At 41.0% G+C, this 20163-nt stretch overlaps 1 long non-coding RNA gene across 1 annotated transcript in view; it reads left to right on the top strand.

The window, feature by feature from the left end:
- The first annotated feature begins 465 nt into the window (after positions 1 to 465).
- Positions 466 to 20163, top strand: part of LOC135111319 (uncharacterized) — a 91929-nt gene continuing 72231 nt past the window's right edge. The window contains exon 1 of the long non-coding RNA XR_010273696.1: positions 466 to 642. This is a non-coding gene — a long non-coding RNA (uncharacterized LOC135111319). The remainder of the gene's footprint in view (positions 643 to 20163) is intronic.

Below are 20163 nucleotides of genomic sequence, written 5' to 3' on the forward strand. Positions count from 1 at the left end.
CAAAGGCACTCTTCTTTCAAAAAAAAAAAAAAAAAAAACATTGAGATAGATGAAAAAAAATAAAAAATAGTAAAAGTTCATCATTTATTAGGTTGGGAAAAGTAGTTCTATTATTACTTTTTTCTTTTTCATTTTGTATTGCGTTTTTTGTTGTATTAGCATTTCACTCGTTCGTCGTTTATGTTATGATCTGAAAAGATGTATTTGTTCTCGTCCGGTTCAGACGCGACACTCATTCCTTGCTACGTTTCCCACTACATTGTTTTGCAAAATGCTTATCTTTGAAAATTTCAGGAAGTGTAGTTGCAGGAAAGATTCTACCGTTCGTTTTGTTCATGTGTGTTCTCTTTTTTTTTTTTTTCTAAGAACACACACACTAAATGCGTAGATTGAAAAAAAAAAATGCACTACATATATTACTTTTGTGTGTAGCTGTAACGGCTGCTGGAATGATAGTTAACGGCGCATCCAGACTGTCACTTGTTTGGGGAGGTGGAAGAGGGTGGAGCTACTTGCCGTTCATAGTTTTAGTCATGACCACCGCGCGTCCCTATCACCACCTGAGTCAGTCCTGTGCGGCAGTGTTCTGGTGGGTGTTACTGATTGCTGTGACGGGCGCCCTTATCAGAGGAGGACATGCAGGTGAGTACAAATGTGAATAATGGTGCAGTCTGTGTGATCACAAAGTTTGTTGTTGTTCGTGACTCCAGTACAGCCGAAGGATAACGGTCTTGTTATAGTATTTTTCATTGTATCGTATAGTAATCCAGTGAAACTATCTGAAATTCAAATATTGTATTGAACTGGTGAGGACGGGGCATATCAGTGAAAGATTAATACAAGGCAGGTTTGTATGACGACTCAACAAGTGTTTTAATGATAATAGGTCCGCTCCCTCATCATCCCCACCCACCCGTTCCCTGTGTGGCGAGAGGTGCCGGTTATTGAATAGTCCAAGGAATGGTGATTATTGCTGTGAGTTTTCTAATGTTATATTTACTGAATCAAGATATGTGAATGTTTGTAATTAGGAATGGTGTGCCTACTCTGCTGGATACCATAGGCTTTGGCAGAGCACGTAACTTGCCTCCCTTAGGACACAGGAACATGGTGAACTGCCACTTGTCCGCCCTCTTACGATTGGTTTGCGTTTTTTTTTTTTTTTTCTTGTATATAAAACATTGGGCAAATTGACCTTCCTAGCATTGACCTATTCCTAGCAAACTCCTCAATATTTGTAAGGTGTTAGTGACCGCGTACTTCGCTAGCATTCACGAGATGTCAGGCCCCTTCATGCTCCTGAGCTGGCTCGGGCACAAACAATAAACCGACATCGCATGCACACTGTCAGTCACTCATGGAAATTAAGCTATTTCTCCTCCCGCTGTCCTTTCATCTACTCCCTCGTGCAGCCGTGACCTTCAGCCGCCCGGTGCAGCTGCGCCGAGGGTTTAGGGCAGTGGTTCCCAAACTAGGGGGCACGCCCCCCTAGGGGGGCGCGAGGAGGATACAAGGGGGGCGTGAAGTCATCTGCTCAAAATTATTTGTTTAATTAGAATAATAAAATCATTCAAAGAACAAATATCTGTCATTACATACATGCAAAGTATAATTATAGCAGTCACTCCAACCCGTTTTCTATTAAGCTAGTTATCTTTACACGTTTTGGACAAGTCAATGATACCAACCACACTGACGCCACTGAGGGACTCGTCACAAACTCCCAGTACTCCATCGACATTTGAGCACAAACCACAAAGCATTAAAAGAAAAGCCAAAGGAGTTCTTCACAGCCAAACTGCATGAGCTGAATCGTATGAAGCTGGACTCAAGCAGTGTTTTTCATCAAGAAACGTGGAAACTGGTGGAAGCATCTTACGAGCTGTCACTACTTATTGCAAAAGCAAAGAAGCCTCACTCTGTGGGGGAGACTCTTGTAAAACCCTGCCTTTTGAGTGCTGCAAATACTGTGCTTGGGGAAGAAAGCCAAAGAAAGTTATCAAAGATTTCCTTATCAGATAACACAGCGAAGCGTCGCACTGACGAACTTTCAGAAGACATAAAAGAACAAGTTTTGGACAAAATAAAAGCATCTCGCTTCTTTGCAATACAGTGCGATGAAAGTACTGATGTTGTTCACCTCTGCCAGCTGCTTGTTTATTCTCGATTCGTGGATGAAGGAACTGTGAAAGAAGAAATTCTTTTCTCAGCAGCATTGGAGGCAACAGCAAAGGCCATTGATGTTTTTTCAAAGGTTGATGAGTTTTTCCAAGAGCACAGTCTTTCATGGGAAAAATTAGTCGGTGTTTGTACTGATGGTGCCCCATCAATGATAGGATCTCGCTCTGGATTTGTGAAGCTGGTGAAAGAAAAAAATCCTGCTGTAACTGGGACTCACTGTGTTATCCACAGACAATCATTAGCAAGCAAAACTCTGCCTAGTAATCTACGCAGTTCACTGAATTTGGCAATAAAAGTGGTGAATTTTGTAAAGCATAGCTCTTTGAATTCTAGGCTTTTCGCAGCTCTTTGCTCAGATTTGGGCACTGATTATAAGACTCTCCTGTTTCACACCGAAGTCCGCTGGCTTTCCAAGGGAAACATGCTGAGTCGTCTTTACGAGCTCAAAGATGAAGTGGAAATTTTCTTGCAGAAGCAGAAACAAGACAAACTGTATGAAGCATTCAGAGAGGAAGACTTTCAGCTCTCACTAGCATACCTTGTGGACTTTTTTGAGGCTATCAACAACCTCAATTTGAAGTTACAAGGAAGAAACACAAACATCATTGCACACTCTGATGTGATCAGAGCTTTCACCGAAAAAATTCATCTTTGGAAACGAAAAGTACAAGTTGGGAACTTTTCATCGTTCTCACATCTGAATGAGCTCTTATCTTAGAAGAGAAACATTGAGCAGTATGACGTGACAAAAGAGGTTTTATCACATCTGCATTCCCTTGCTGAGGAATTTATGCACTATTTTCCAGATGTCTCAGGGTTTAGGGTCTCATCCTGAGCCTGACGTCTCCTTCCAGTGTCCCTCATGTAAACAAGATGACGTGCGCAAGTCCAGGAATTCAGACTGTTTGCGTTATTATTCTTGACTCGCGTGGCACCGTGGCCTGAGTATTGCCTGGCCGCCGGGACGTGCTTTTTTTTCATAATACTCATACTCATTTTCATCAAAGTTGAAATATGGAATGGAATCATAATCTTATTATTCATGGTGCAAGGTATTATCCTTTCACATGCAGCATTCGTGTCCGGCCTGGGGTGCTCTCACATCAACACGGGTATGCAAGGCAGACAGCTTGATCTGCCATTGATTATCAGCCTCATTCAGAATGTTCCATCTCATTGACCTGATTTGCAAGTTAATCAGTAATGCCTGTGCCTCCCGTGTCCTCCCTCCCTCATGCAGGTGGTGAATAGCTATGTCTATATTTCCTCTCTCTCTCTCTCTCTCTCTCTCTCTCTCTCTCTCTCTCTCTCTCTCTCTCTCTCTCTCTCTCTCTCTCTCTCTCTCTCTCTCTCTCTCTCTCTCTCTCTCTCTCTCTCTCTCTCTCTCTCTCTCTCTCTCTCTCTCTCACACACACACACACACACACACACACACACACACACACACACACACACACACACACACACACACACACACACACACACACACACACACACACACACACACACACACACACACACACACACACACAATGATTCAGCATCCGGGTGGCATGACACTCTCTCTCAATATATAGATAGACGGATAGGTGGATACTGCTCCCCAGAATGAATTAGTCTCATTTCACAAAAAAAGATTTGTTTGATGGTTTGCGTATGTAAAAATCATAAATATGCAAGAACCTTTCAACTCCTGCTCAAAAATCGTGTTTTTGTCGCTGCAGAGTTTCAAGGGAGAGCTTGTCGGCATTTGCCTTTGGGTGAATTTCCACACAAAAATGTTTACTCATGATAAATAAAGGAATTGCCGAAGTGAATAATGGATGTAGAATATATTTTCATTATTCATGTGGCCTTTTCCGTGGCGTATCCTTCTTTCTTCAATAGCTTCATGTGTCTGTTTTGAAAGCCTTTCCGGTGATGGACAGTGAACCCACGGCGCGCGTCCAGCCATCCTGACGTTGACACAAGCAGTAAACATGACACGATATTCACATTATTTTGGACCTAACCTAACCGAACCGAACCTAACTTAACTTCTAACCTAACTTAACCTAACCTATCCTAAGCTATCAGCAGAATTAGTAACCTGCCAATTGTCATCTTTAGGTACTACATTACAGAGCCACATATACAGTACTTGTATGTTACCACTTGGACAGGAAAGGGACAGTTTGACAGTTTGTTAGACGCCTGTCTCCAATGTTTGGCGAGGCAAATTGGCTCTTTTACTGTGTTGGGTGTGTGGCGAGACGGTCATGGTCAAGTAGACAGGAGGAGGGAGAAAAAAATGTGGCTCGCACTTCGTAATGTAGTGTTTAATGGTGGTGTGTGTGTGAAGCGATGCAAGTGTTTATGAGAGAACCACCAATCATAAGATCAAAAGAAGTCGTAACCGATTTTGAGAGTTACCTTTTTGCTTTATTTCATTTTTTTTTACACAACTTCAGTGTGAAGAGTGAACTTTTAAAAAAATGTTGTTAAATCACTTCAATGTTGATTCGCTTTCACCTAGAAAGCAATGGTAGTGTTTGATCCGAGAATAATCGTATGATTATCGTCATTTTCATTGGTGTCACAAAGCCAGTAGCCTTTACCGTCACCTGTGGAGTACCAGTGGATTCCTCGCCAAAGAGATACACGTTAGTAAAACACAACGCACAACTAAAAGAAACATCCCACATCTGCAATGTCTTTCAGAGTCATATCTCTTCTACAGAAAGGTCATGTTGCAATAAAACAATGGATTAAAGAAGAGCCAAAGCCTTGAGGTGTTCACGATAAAAATAAATAAATAAACATTTACACATACTGGTATTATTTTTTATAAAAGTGATTTATTGAGGCTGTATTTTATTTTACACAGTATTTTGAGCATTTCAGAACAGAGTGCAAACATAACATTCTGAAACGCCATTCTACCGTCTGTGTGAATGTTTTATAATGTTGACCTCCCTTTCCTTCCAGGTGAGTGTTGGCAGGTGGTGAGTAGTACCGCGAGCTCTTCCAGGCAGGGTGAGTATTCACGCTGAGATCACCTTATCTTGTCATTTCTATAAAGATAATCGTTTTTGTTTGCCGACCTGTAGCAGCGACATAAACACGAGACGTTACAGTGTAGTAGTGGAAAGGAAAGGCACGGAGGAAAGTGCGAGGAAACATGATAGGGAGGAGGTAAAAATTAAAGGGAACAGATAAGGAGTGGTATGGGGACAGAGAGAGAGAGAGAGAGAGAGAGAGAGAGAGAGAGAGAGAGAGAGAGAGAGAGAGAGAGAGAGAGAGAGAGAGATAATTAAGTGGAAAAATCTAAAATATGAATTGAGCGTGACAAGACGCAAATACTAACTTAAAGAAAAAAAAAACAATGTGTGAGATGATTCAGAATGTTAGAATAAAATGCAGAATGAAAAAAAAAAAAAATCACCTTGCAGAAAGATCAGAATGCGTGTGAAATAATTGAGAACGTTAATTGGGAACTTGAGAACTGAGTATACGAGAAATCATCAGAAAAAGAAGTTTGTAAAGTGGCGCGTCCAGTCGTCGGTGTATTAATATCCGTGTCCTGAATGTTTGCCTTGCTCAAATATCCGACTCAACGAGAACGTAAGAACTGTTTGCACGGTGTTGGCGGTAATCGATGCTTCACGCTTCGTAATTTGTTCGCACGAAGCCTCGGAAGAAACAGAATGAGTTTTATACCACTCTTAATCTCTCTCCAAAGTTATCCGCATGAAGAGATTTTTAAGTAAACGTTAAAATTGATAAATCTTGTGTTCCTTTGAAATATTTCCCTCCCCTTTGAAGCCTCGCGTCCCTGATTGGATAACAGGATAAAAGGGGCCGTCAGTCACCTCCTCTTTGGCCGCCCTCACCGCTCCTGTAAGGCTTGGAGTGCAGTCCTCTGTTTGGTGTGCAATAAAAGGGAAGTCATCAGATTGTGCCTTATAACATTTCACCAGTTACACACTCCTATAATTAGACTGATAGCCTTTTTTTTTCTCTCTCTCTCTTTTTCTTCTTCTTTTTCTTTTCTTCTTCTGTTCTTACTGGCATATCCAATACTGATCCTTAACGAATTTTGGGAGCAATGAACTCAAGCATCTCATTCGTTCCTACCAGAACTTAAGTTTTTGCTATAGTGCGGTTTCTTCAGATTTGCTATATACTATTGCACTATTTTGTCGGAGTGTATTGCAGTTTTTTTTTATTATTTTTTTTATTCGAATACTTTAATTCTTAAAAATATTTCTTCCTTGTTTAATAGCGTGAACTTATCTTTCAAAATTCTCCTCTTAGTAAAGAAAATAAACGTCAAATTAATAAATGTAATAAAATTGATAAGATGAAAAATTCTCGTCATGTAATTTCCTGCTATCTTTCTGTTTTATTTATTACCAACTCTAAATTTTAGTTTAATGCGTGAGAGGCGTGGAATTACATTTGGACGTTAGAGTCTCTGGACGTTTTTTTTCCCCTCTCAAAATTTATCTTTCTCAGTGATGGTTTGTGAGGCGGCAGCTGCTTGATCACACTCCCTCAGCGGCTGGCACTCGACTACCACGCATCCATTTCTTTCTAATTGGAACTATAGTTGGGACAATTTTAATCTTGCACGACCGTCTGTCATTCTCCCAAGGCATCGACAAGACGAAAGGGTAATTAATGATTGAATTTGATAACAATGATGTCTTTTAATCCTTCGCTACAGATTATCGTTCTTCTCCCTTACTAGATATGAAAGAGAGAGAGAGAGAGAGAGAGAGAGAGAGAGAGAGAGAGAGAGAGAGAGTCTGGAATATATATATATATATATATATATATATATATATATATATATATATATATATATATATATATATATATATATATATATATATATATATATATATATATAAACTCGCACAAAAACTTGACCGATCATCTGTTAATCTTTTAAAATAAATAAAAAATTTTTATTAATTATGTAGAATTCGTGTTACACTATCAGTACAATTATGAAAACACCTTTGTAAGCCTCAGTAACATCCATTATAAACCTGTCAAGAGTAGCTGAGGTGAGACAACAAAAAGCATAATACGGTGCCATATATAGGAGAAGACTAAAATAAAACTGGATGTTGCTGGTTCACTGCTGATCTACCCACTTCTCACTCCCCGCTTTTCTTTGTCTGGTGTATGTGGTGGTCATAATAGCATAGTGTTAGCAAATATCTGAGACAATTGCAGAGTATCCATAACTTCATATTGCATTTATATTTAGGTTCATCAGTATGGATTTAAAGGGGAAATAAGGTGTTGAATATTCACCGAAAACTCTGATTGCGTGACGGCCTCGAAAGCTGAACTAATTATAATCAAGAAGGATTGAACAGGATGAATTTGCTTATCAGAATGGGTTTGTCTTCTGAGAGGGGAGAAAATATTTTGAGGCTTTGATCACTGCGAGAGGTGTTTACTTCGGGAAAGACCAAAAGGCACTAATAAAGACAGACGGATATACATGTAGATATAACACACAAACCGACAATAACAGACATACAAAAGGACATTCATATCGACTGCTAGATACAACATACAAGGTAGAGACGGTCGAATATACCTGCACATATACGTACATACGAACACAGGCGGTTAAGTAAACGTACATAGATAGGAAGAGATGTAAACAAACCGGCAGACAAGCAGACAGAACACACAGGAGGGAATCCATAGACTGATAGACAGACAAAACAGATTTACATGGATACAGACAGAGACAAACAAATATAGTGATATACAAACATATATACACATAGATATACAATAAGAAAAGACATAGATACTTAAATATTTGAACAGTTTGGCACAGTTATTTAACTCAAAGAAAAACTTCACCATGGCTGATTCTGGTCCTCCTCACAGGCAGAAGCTTCCCTCCTCCCCTCCTGCTTCCACTCCCCCCTTTCAACTCCCGCTCACTGCTCCCCACTCCCCTGGGAACCTAATTTCTGTCTCCGTTATGATCAGTTCAGTAATATCGTAGAACCCCCGATTTAACGTAATAATTGAACCATAACAGTTTGAGTAAAAATTAGAATGGCTTGCGATTTCGTATAACTGAAATTGTATTATATACGTATTCATATGCACGGTGCTATTATTATTATTATTATTATTATTATTATTAATATTATTATTATTATTATTATTATTATTATTATTATTATTATTGTCACCATCATCATCGAGGGCACCTTTCCATATAAAAGCAGTAGAACCAGTATTTTCCCGTTACTTAATATTACGAAAACATCGAAAATTGATGATGGCTCTTAGTTATTTATTTCTTTACATTCTCTTATTCTTCTTAAAATGTGCCCTTATTCATCTATATAAAACAGCATGTCGTAATATAGCCTCTCTCTCTCTCTCTCTCTCTCTCTCTCTCTCTCTCTCTCTCTCTCTCTCTCTCTCTCTCTCTCTCTCTCTCTCTCTCTCTCTCTCTCTCTCTCTCTCTCTCTCTCTCTCTCTCTCTCTCTCTCTCTCTCAAGTAAATCCAGATAAATAAATATGCCAAATTGTTACGACAACTTCACGTACATTAATTGAAATAGTCACATTAAGACAACTCCTACAAGCAAGTCTGAATAAGATGTTTGTGTGAAGGTCATAAGTACGTGCACACCTTCCTTTGCTATCTACAGGGTGTCATAAACTTGCGGCGCCAGATATAGAGAGCTGATAAACTTAGACTCACTGCGTAAGTTTCGCCAAAACACACCCAGTCTATTTTTACCAGGTCGTGGCCATGTAGCGTTGGTGGTCGCTGCTCCCACCCAGACATCATACTATGAACTGTGCCTTCCCTATGTTATTGTATCTTTATGGCAGCATGTTTGTCACTCCGCTCTGACAAAAGTGAAGGTGCTTGAGGTAGGGATCCGTGGCCGCTGTGTGTAGTATAGAGTAGTACAGTGTTGGTATTCATAGCCAGCGCGCCGCCAGAGTGAGGGGAGGTTAGGGCAACACTGTGCAGTGCAGCCTTGACGAGCCAACCTCAAGATGCTACTGCCTCCCCCGCGCGTGTTTGTTTAGTTTAGTTGGTGTCAAATATAAGGAGGAATATTTTTATGTTTACTACTTTTCTTTTTGACTCTAAATTCTGTCTCAAGTATTATTATTATTATTATTATTATTATTATTATTATTATTATTATTATTATTATTATTATTATCATTATTACTATTATTATTATTGTTATTATTATTTTTTTTTGGGGGGATGAGGGATCTGCGTACTTCAGTGTTTTTTTTTTTTATAATATACATTTTACATCACAAGTCTTTGTTTGATAACGTTTACTTCATTTATATTTTATTTTTACTTGGTGACTACTCTACTTTTGATAGATGTGGTAGATTTTTGACGTGATTCATAAACCTCCACTAAAAGAAATTAATGATGTACACCAGTAACCATGTACGGGGACATTACAGTACCCAAGAAACAGAGGCCAGTAGGAGTAACAAAGTGGTGGTAACCAAGAGATATGAACGTACTATATACAAAGAGACGTGAATTGCCTGTTTTAATCCTAACTTAGTAACCATTACGCCTCATCCCACATTATAGGGCTTACTGTTCCCATTACTCCCTCTGTAGGCCTGGATGTCAACCTGAGCTGTTAATTAGTGGCGTTAGGGCAGCTGCGAGTCTTCCTCACCCCTCCAGTATCGTGCTTCTCTCTTGTTCGTCCCCCTACTTCTGTTTTTACTCAGCATGGAAGGTTGTGAAGGCGTGATGGTGGTGGTGGTGGTAGTATAGTGTGTGTGATACCGGCCTCATTCGATTAACTAAGAGTACACACACACACACACACACACACACACACACACACACACACACACACACACACACACACACACACACACACACACACATACAGTAAAATTAAGCTTTCAAACTGTTTCCGTTCTTAGATGAATCGTTCCTCATTTTTAAAAGACTAAAATGTAGGTATTCTATATGTATTATGGTCACTGCTGGTTGTGGATAGTAGTGGTAGTAGTAGTAGTAGTAGTAGTAGTAGTAGTAGTAGTAGTAGTATCTCTCTCTCTCTCTCTCTCTCTCTCTCTCTCTCTCTCTCTCTCTCTCTCTCTCTCTCTCTCTCTCTCTCTCTCTCTCTCTCTCTCTCTCTCTCTCTCTCTCTCTCTCTCTCTCTCTCTCTCTCTCTCTCTCTCTCTCTCTCTCTCTCTCTCTCTCTCTCTCTTTCTCTCTTTCTCTCTCTTTCTCTCTCTTTCTCTCTAGCCTTTTTCATTTGTCTTGATCACATGGCAGCTTCATATTCAAATACTTTAATGAACTTAGTCAACACCTTGATAGGGTTTACCCCGCATCGCAATTCATGAGGCACTTGCTTGCTTGCTTCTGTTCCTCAGCCATCCCCAAAAGAGTATGTTAATTTCTTTTTGTTGTTGATGATGTTGCTGTTGTTTGTTGTCCTTGTTATTGTTTTTTTTCTTTTTCGTTTTGTTTTTCGTCTTCGTCTTCTACGTACTTTACTTCTTTTTTGCTCCTCCTCCTCCTCCTCCTCCTCCTCCTCCTCCTCCTCCTCCTCCTCCTCCTCCTCCTCCTCCTCCTCCTCCTTCTCCTCCTTTTTCCTCTTCAAAGAGAGAGAGAGAGAGAGAGAGAGAGAGAGAGAGAGAGAGAGAGAGAGAGAGAGAGAGAGAGAGAGAGAGAGAGAGAGACTTCTTCATTATCTTCTACATCTTTTCTCCTTCACCTTCACCTTCACCTTCACCTTCACCTTCACCAAAAGCATGCAAACAACAGACTTCGAAATGGATGTGCCAAAATATCCTTCGTTCCAATAGTGACATGAATTGCGAGTAATTAGTGATACACATTCTCGTTTCCCTCCTGGCCGGCAGGACTCTGCGATATTCTGCGGACTGGCAAATGTCACAGGAAGAATTCTGAAAAACCGCTGGGGAAAGAAAGAGGTTTGTTTTATTTTAGTTTAATTAAAGCTGTTTCATCAGCGTGGGTGGCGTGCAGTGGTCAGTGGGGCTTGGGAGGTTAGGGGATGTGGGTTTATAGGGAGGCGGGACACTATACGGGGCGTGTGGGATTCATGGAAGCTATGAGTGTCTGAAGAGCACGCCATGTGGATATAATACTGTTGTGTGTGTGTGTGTGTGTGTGTGTGTGTGTGTGTGTGTGTGTATTTGTATTCCACAATATGAAAATGCAGATCAAAATAACATGGGAAGTCAATTAAAACATCATCCAATTCAGTAATGTACCTTGTCTTTATGTCTTTTTTAATATTTTTGTTTTTTGTCTTATTTCCATGTTGTGAGCATTTCAGCTTGTCTTGCTTTTCTACGTATAAGCAAGTTGTGAATTGGCGTCCTCTGCAGGGATCGACCTTGGATCTTGAGCTTTCGTACCCAGGAAAAAGCAAATTAATTTATTGTTGGACAGTTATCCTTTGCTATGCAGATGTGTCCTCATTACTCAACGCTTCCCTCCGCCAGCCAGTGAAAGAAAAATCTAGACTTTGTACCTTGCAGTACGAAATTCCCTGAGATATTTGGCTCTGACTGGGACAGGGTGAGATAGGTTGGAACTCTTAAAATAATCGTATGAATTGTGATGGCAGTTGTGCTTGATCCTGGCATCGAGCAGTTGACAGCTTCCGCATCCACCTGTCATGTCTCACCTGAATGAAAACACACCATTACAACCATCATTCCAATGTCCATTTGTAATTTGCTGGTTAATTTTAGCACCTTTTTTATTTGTTTATTTTTTTATGTGATTGTTTGTGGCAATAATACTATACCATGGCCTCTTGGGTCCTCTATCGTTCGGCGGAGCAGCGCGATCCCACACTCTTCGCCTCCCTCACTCCCTAACCCGTCCTGAGGAGAGGGTAATTTAAAACTGATGAAAATTGATGACGGCCTTTGATCTTACATTCTTGGATGGAGTTTGGAAGAGCCTGCGTTGGTGGGAGAGGCGGGGAGGGCAGCAGCCGCCCTGTGACGATGGCGAGCTGCGGGAGCTGAATCGAATCATAAATGTGTGTGGGGAAGAGGTAGTGAGCGGTTTTGACCTTCACCAAGTTGGGAAAAAAACGGAAAACAGAAAACGATGGAGCCTTTTCCCTTGTATTCTTCATGGAGCATCAAGTATCCGACATTTCAGAGAACAAACTATTTAATTCCTTCAGTTATTGATCGTATCTGAGTCAACACCACCTTCGTCTGTGCCCACTTCCCTCATTGCCTTCCCGCACCACACCCCTCCTCCTCCTCTTGCTCCTCCTCCGCCGCCGCCGCCTTTCCGCTATGCCGTCCTCGTCTGGTGGGAGGGCCACGAGGGAAAAAGCTTACCGGATTTACAGGACTCACCGTCTGGCTGGAAAGAAAGATGCTCGTGGAATCTAAGCCTATATACCGATGCGATCCAACCCCAGGAAGGCGATGCAAACTTCCTCCGCTGGATGCTATTGTTTTCACGCTGATTCCATTATTCCTATTCATTACTTTTCCAGGATGTTTTTAGAGTCTTCATTATTATTCATTGTACTTTGGTAATTTATTTTTCAAGGTGTGGAAGGAAAGCCCCAAAAAATTGAGGCAGAAAAAGAAATCTTATTGCACAGCTGAAAACAAAGAAAGTAGAAGATATTTTATGAAGAAAATAAGTATGTCTCTTGACTCAGTGATGGGATTTTTTTTTCTCTCATCCTAATGGTGATGGGAACACTCATGAGACTAGTGGCGATGGTGATAACGATAATAATGACAATAATAATAGTAATGATAACGACATCGTTACGACAAATGTATAGTGGATGATGTTTTAAGTAAAGAACATATCCCAATAATCAGATAATTTATTTTTTCAATTGAAATTTCACTTTTTAACACAGGTCCGGACCTGTAAAAAAAAAAAATGCAATTTAAAATTTTCGTCAAAGGTTACTGGTAATTAAATCAGGAATACTAGAAGAAAAAATATTGATACAAAAATTATATGTAGAATAATTCGTCTTTAAGAAAAGAACACATCCCAATAATGAGAATTTTATTTATTTTTTTTTTTTTTCAACTTTTTCAACTCAAGTCCAGACCTGTACAAAAAAAAAAATGAAAAATTTTTCTGATTAAAAATTTTCATCTAAGGTTACAGATAATTAAATCAGGAATAGAAGAATAATATTGATATGAAAATAATATATCGGTCGAAATTATTATTTTTTTTTTTAAGTTTCTTGATTTTATTTCAAAGTGAAATATGATTATTATCTGTGCTGCATTCCTAAGAGCTCAAATTAATATGTTAACAATAAACAAGGGTTTTCTTTAAATAATGATAATTACCACACTTCAACCGTAAAACACTTGTCATTTTTATTTATTTAATATATTTACTATTTTATTGATATATGCTTGTATATTATTATTATTATTATTATTATTATTATTATTATTATTATTATTATTATTATTATTATTATTATTATTATTTATTTGTTTGTTTTCTTTTTTCTTTTCTTTTCTTTTCTTTTTTTTTTTTTTGTCATGGCATCAACGTCGCCAAGTATAAACTTTCAGAAGTTATTTTTCAAGTACACTTATCACTTCCAATTTACATTAGGCAACGTAATCAGTAGCTAAAACACACACACACACACACACACACACACACACACACACACACACACACACACACACACACACACAGGAGTAACGAAATTAACATATTTAATATTTCAATTCGCCGGGACTTCCTTTTGACAGCCTGGTGTAAGTTGCCGTAATTGAGAGCAACAGGTAGCGGTGGGTGAAGGCGGCAAGGTAGGCAGGGTGTCGACGTGGTAAAAGCTTCATAATTCATGCTGCCATTAATTCCCCCCTCCCTCCTCCTCTTACTTCGTCTCCGTGATTATGATTGCATTTACATTTTTTCTTGACTTCACCAAAATATCATGAGCTGAGCTTTTGTTGCATGTCAGTGTGAGTAGCACTTAATTAAGCATTGTGTAAAGACGAGTTGCACCTCATCTAGCATTGTTTTTTTTCTTTTATAAAGATTAATAACATATAGGCAAAGGCCATCTCAGAGAGCACTAGATTTTTTATAAAGACTAACATCAATATTTCAGTCAAAAATGGTCCAGTGTTAGTCAGCACTGGCCTCTTTAGATAGATCAGCACCACTTCACTCAGCACTGTATAAAGAATTAGAGCGCCACTTCAATCAGCATTAGTTCTCCGTATAGAATCTAAGAGCATCTCACCATTCGCAATTGCTGCATCTCTTGTACTTTAGATCGGATAGTGTAGAGCATCGTACTCTCAAGGCCCAGCTAGTATGTTGCTATTTTGTCCTTTGTATTGCGTGTGTATTTAGACCACCATTCCACTCAGCACTGTTTAAAGGCTAACACTGTTCACGCACTAGTTCATTTATCGCATGAAGAAAAGCAAGTTTATGCTCGGTTTAAACGGAACGCTTTGGCGGTGCAAACTACCCACACATTTCTGCTAATCCTTAATTATCGCTGCGTGTCATTTCCCCGCTGTCACGCCCAAGTGAAGAAGATTGAACGCCGGTGGAGCTATACGTTTGAAGTCCCGCGCTAATTGCTTCACTTAAGATAATAATACGAGCATGCATCATGTTCGAGGCGTGCTCAATCCGTGCCCGACCCAATGTCACTCGCACCGCCAGAAATTATTGTAGGTGGGAAGAGAAAGCAGTGGGAAGAGGAGGTAGTAGTAGTAATGTTCGTATATACAAAGAGAAAATAATAGGAAAATAAAAGTAATAGAAAGAAAGAGCAAAATTGTATGTTTTTAGAAAGAGAAAAGTAGAAAGGGGAAGCAGTGGAAAGGAAAAAGCGGTAGCAATGTTTGTGTGTAGAAATGGAAAGTACTAGATGTTTGAATGAAGAACGGAAAAAAAAGCAGAAATGTATGTTTTATAAAGAGAAGACCGTTGAAAGAGAAGGCAATGGAGGCTAGCTTGCATGAAGGATGTGATAGAAGTAATGAATACTCGAATGTAGAAAAACAGTAGAAAGAAATGTATGTACAGAGGTAAAAGACAGGAATTGTGTTTATTGAAAGAGAGAGAGAGAGAGAGAGAGAGAGAGAGAGAGAGAGAGAGAGAGAGAGAGAGAGAGAGAGAGAGAGAGAGAGAGAACAATCGAAAGAATAGTAGAAATGTTTGCATATATAGAAAGAGAAGGAAGTAAAACTTTATCAAATGTAAACAAGAGAAAGCAACAGAAGGCGGAAATTTATGCACGCACGTGGAAAGATGAGGCAGTAGAAATATGTGTATTGATAAAGAGAAACAAGTATAAACGAGAAACAACGGAAACGCTCACATATACAAACGGAAAACAGTAGAGATGTTTGCATGAAGAGAGCGATGAAGGATGGAATGGGCGAGCTCAATAAAAAGACATGCCTCGCTATATATGGAGCTCGCTTGTCATATTGCACATGCGTTCCAAAACTCAAAACTTGCCGGAGATTTTGTAAAGGATGTTGTGTATAGTTAGTAGGAGTCGTGATCACTGCAGCATCCTCCCTTTAGTTCCCTGTGGCGTTACGAGAAATGAATGCAATATTAAGACGGAAGAGGAACGGTGATGTTTGTATGGCACTTGATTAAGAGCGAGAAAAGTAGTAAATTGATAGCATTTTTAAGATAGTATGGGAAAGGTGGCACACACACACACACACACACACACACACACACACACACACACACACACACACACACACACACACACACACACACACACACACACACACACACACACACACACACACACACACACACACACACACACACACACACACACACACACACACACACACACACACACACACACACACACACACACACACACACACACACACACACACACACACACACACACACACACACACACACACACACACACACACACACACACACACACACACACACACACACACACACACACACACACACACACACACACCTTCTGTACCCTTCTTTGTATATTACTTCTCCTCCTCCTCTTAATGTATATTCCATCTTTCCTCTCTCAATCTCCTCTTGTTATATATTTGGTGTGTGTGGGTGTGTATGTATGTGTGTATGTGTGTGTTGTAAGGGAAAGCGGCAGTGTTAATGGGTTGTGGGCGTGTGAGTGAGAGACGTTAGTAGTGTTAGAAATATGTCTGTGCAATGGAGAGGCAGCAGTGGTGTTTGTGGTGGGAGTGCATGCGAGGGAGGAACGACAGTAGCGTTGGCGGTGTGTGTGTGCTTGAGAGGAAGGGTCAGTAGTGTTAGGTCCGTATTCAGAAACGCTTTGCTCTTTCACTACGACTATTTTCAAAGGCCACAGAAAGGATTAACCGGGTCCTCAAGAGTGTTTCTCCTATTCATAATATAGAAATTTTGTTAATCTGTCACTAGAACGAGGGAAACACCGTAAAAATCTGAGGAACTTGAAGTAGAGCCTTTTGAATATAGTGGAGGTGTGGCCAGAGGTGTTTCAGAATATTGTTTTTAGTAGTGTACGTAGGTAGAGTGAGTGAACTGGCGGATGATAAATGAGTGAAGGGATGTAACCACTAACTACTCTTGCCCGGGTTTGCAGGAAAATATGTTCTGCCGGGACAGTTAGCGAAAAAAAGAAAAATTCAAACTGTACACGAGTAGTTTTTTATTTTTCTTACTTTTATTTCTCCGTCTATCTCTGTCGCTCCGGTACAGCAGTTTGAGGGCGCCAGTCACCCCGGCGCCCCTCTTCCCCTGCAGACGCCTCCGTGCGTCTGTCTCGGCGTCGCCATGCTAACCGTACTGTTGTGCCTCTGCTGGAATTGCTTCCCTCCGCAAACTTTTAATTTCCTAAGATCGGCACCGTGTTGCGATTGTCATTATTTGTTTTTTTACTCTTGGCTCCAGTTCTCTCTCTCTCTCTCTCTCTCTCTCTCTCTCTCTCTCTCTCTCTCTCTCTCTCTCTCTCTCTCTCTCTCTCTCTCTCTCTCTCTCTCTCTCTCTCTCTCTCTCTCTCGCTTCCTCTGCTTGTATGTCTTTCTTTGTTTCAGTGTTTGTTTTTGTTTGTCTCGATTTCTTTGGATCTGTTTGTCTCGCTCTGTCTGTCTGTCCCTCCCTCCCCCTCTGTACACGTATAGTGAGTGAGTCAGGTGAAGATGGAGGCAATAGTGACGCTTAATTTTGGTGAGAGTGACGCAGACAATGCCATGAATATTCAGGGCGATCCGAGGCACCACGCGCGCATCTCCACGTTTTTAGATCTCGACATTAATTTTCAGCTTGCTTTTCTTAAGTGTACTTTTCCTCCCCCTCCTCCTCCTCCTCCTCCTCCTCCTCCTCCTCCTCCTCCTCCTCCTCCTCCTCCTCCTCTATAAGTGCGCTTCTCCTCCTCCTCTTCTGTCTCCTCCCTCCGCGCCTTCCTCTTCTCCGTCTTTGTCTTCCTACTTTTCTCCTCCTCCTCCTCCTCCTCCTCCTCCTCCTCCTCCTGCTCTTCGACATGGCACCGTCTTCATCGTTGTCATCATCATCTTCCTCTCTCCCCATCCGTCTCTCTCTCTCTCCACCCTCCTCTTCCTTTTCCTTGCTCTCTCTATGATCGCTTTAATGAAGGAGGGGAGAGCGAAAGAGGAGCCTACGATCAGCCTATTAAATTCCTTCAGTAACTCGTGAACTTTTTTATACATTCGTTCTTGATCAATATTGCCCACTAGTGTAATTTTAAAGATGAGTTGACGTCTACCGGATGGGTGAGCAGGGGAAGAAAGACGAAGGATGGCGGAAACGGAGGAAGAGGAGGAGGATAAGGAAAATGAGGAGTAGAAGAAGGAGGAGGAGGAGCAGGAGGATGGAGGAAAAAACGGTCGAAAGAGGAGGGAGTGGGAAGGAACATCAACGGAAGAAATTTTTAATATTGCGCCGGTTGGAGGGCAAGGCGACCCCACTCCCTCTCTCCCTCCCTCCCTCTTCCCCTCTCCCTGGCGTGAGTGGGCCGCGTGGGAGCAGGGTTGGAGTTTGTCACCAGGATGAAGGCTCCTCTGATGCGGGGAGAAGGGAGAAGGGGGGAATACTCTTGCTGGCTGGCGGCCAAAGTCACTCGGTGATGTTGTGCAGAAGGCTCGTTAGTGGATGGACGGAGAGTGAGAGGCGGGGAAGAAGATCAAGATTTATTCCAAGATGGATGCCGGCCCCGGGGAAAGTTTGGTGGGAATCGTAGTGAGAGGAGAGGCGCCGAGGACCATGAGGAATTGCCTGCCACGCCCTCCCTTGGCCCCTCTGCCGCTTTTTAGGCGGGTTCGTTTGGCGCTCCTCTTCTGTTCAACTGTCCTGTCTACTGTTCTCCTCTCCTGTCCTCTTGTCACTGCCTTCAAGTGTTTTGCCCTCTAGTCGTGGTTTTCCTCCATTCATTGACTTTCTGATCTGCTCCTTACTCGTTATCCTCGGTATCTGCCTCGCTTTTCTCTTTCCTCCCTTTTTTAACGTTTATTTACTGATGTCTTGCGATCAGTCAGAGAATCAAGATTTCCTAAAAAATGCAGTGTAGAATATGAAAGAAAGCGAAAAATCGACAGCCACACAGCTAGAAAATGTGGATTTCTAAAAAGTGTAATCTGAAATACGAAAAAAGAACGAGAGATCGGTAATCACACAGCTAGAGAATTTTCCCCTCAAAAAATGTTGCCTAGAATATGAACAAAAAATAAATAAAAATTGTCAGTCACATAAGTAAACTAACACTCGTCCCTTCAATCTCTACACAACCACCACTGCCACACGGGCCTGAGCAATGCCTCTCCGTGCCTCTCCGTGTCTGCCCCTGGTGGACGACGATCAGAGGCACATTTTGTTGTCCGGTCAGTCCACTTCTCCGGAAAATTGGTCGGGGGTTCGCTCTAGTCTACGTGAATTTGTTGCCCGGGACATCACAGATCTTTTAAACGCTCGCTGCTCGATACAAGTTCCCAGCGAATGACTTTCATGGATGCTCACTGGTGCCTGCCTGCTCCCTTAGACTATGTGTGTGTGTGTGTGTGTGTGTGTGTTGGGGGGGTGGATAGGGATTGGCTCTTGTTATTTTCGGAACATTTTTTGGAGGTTGATAAACTTTTGATAGACTGGTTTCATGTTTTTTTTTATTTTTTTATTTTTTTTCTGTATGCATGTGATGAATGTATGTTATATTTTGGAATAGTATTGCGGTTCATACATCATCATGTCTGTCTGTTTATCTTTCTATCTATCCATCTGTCTGTGTCTGTCTGTCTGTCTGTGTGTGTGTAGCTTGGAGTAGTCTATGTATAACAGTGAACGTGAGAATGTTTGCTATACGAATACACAGTGAGCAATATTAACTTGATATCATACCTGCTTGAAAATGTGTGTGTGTGTGTGTGTGTGTGTGTGTGTCATATGTTTATTTGTATATACTACGCGTGATCTATTTAGTGTTGTGTTCTCTTTGCATTCATATCTCTCTCTCTCTCTCTCTCTCTCTCTCTCTCTCTCTCTCTCTCTCTCTCTCTCTCTCTCTCTCTCTCTCTCTCTCTCTCTCTCTCTCTCTCTCTCTCTCTCTCTCTCTCTCTCTCTCTCTCATATAGGAAGGAAGAAGACACCGCTCGTTGGATCTTTTTTCTGTAAAAGGAAAATGAAAGTCTAACTACAAAACAACGGCAAAATTTGATATGCAGATTCACAAAGTTTTGGCGTATAGCCCAGACTTACACACACACACACACACACACACACACACACACACACACACACACACACACACACACACACACGTTCACATACATAATTTTCTTGTAATTTCCCCTTATTATTCTCTCTCTCTCTCTCTCTCTCTCTCTCTCTCTCTCTCTCTCTCTCTCTCTCTCTCTCTCTCTCTCTCTCTCTCTCTCTCTCTCTCTCTCTCTCCAGTGGACACG

This window comes from Scylla paramamosain, chromosome 21 (assembly GCF_035594125.1).
Source record: "Scylla paramamosain isolate STU-SP2022 chromosome 21, ASM3559412v1, whole genome shotgun sequence".
NCBI classification, from domain to species: Eukaryota; Metazoa; Arthropoda; class Malacostraca; order Decapoda; family Portunidae; genus Scylla; species Scylla paramamosain.